We start from the raw sequence: 465 nt of genomic DNA, 5'->3' as shown, positions 1-465 counted from the left end.
TGGGAAGGAAGAGAGACCAGTCTTTTTCTCTCTTGAGTCGAGGGTACGCGGCTACCCCGAGGCGCCATTTTCCTTCGATGGGTCTTGAGCTCAGCTGATGGGAATATAAACATGGGTATCCCATCCTTCCCCCTCTTTCTCTTGGCGTCTCTTTCTCTTCGTTTTCTTTCTCTTTATTCTCTTTCAGCTCTTTCTCTTAATTATTTTCCTCTCTATTCTCTTTCAGCTCTCTCTCTTAATTATTATTTTTCTCTTTATTCTCTTTCGCATATTTCTCTTAATTCTCTCTTTCTCTTAATTATCTTTGTCTCTTTCTCTTGATTCTCTCTTTCTCTTAATTGTCTTTCGTCTTTCTCTTGGTTCTCTCTTTCTCTTGACTCTCTTTCGTCTCCTTCTCTTAATTATCTTTCTCTTCATTTTTTTTTCTTTTCATTTTTGTGTATTCGTATTTAATTATCTCTGAAC

The sequence above is a fragment of the Penaeus monodon genome, chromosome 28, assembly GCF_015228065.2.
Source record: "Penaeus monodon isolate SGIC_2016 chromosome 28, NSTDA_Pmon_1, whole genome shotgun sequence".
NCBI classification, from domain to species: domain Eukaryota; kingdom Metazoa; phylum Arthropoda; class Malacostraca; order Decapoda; family Penaeidae; genus Penaeus; species Penaeus monodon.
Note: the sequence above shows the minus strand (reverse complement) of the source record.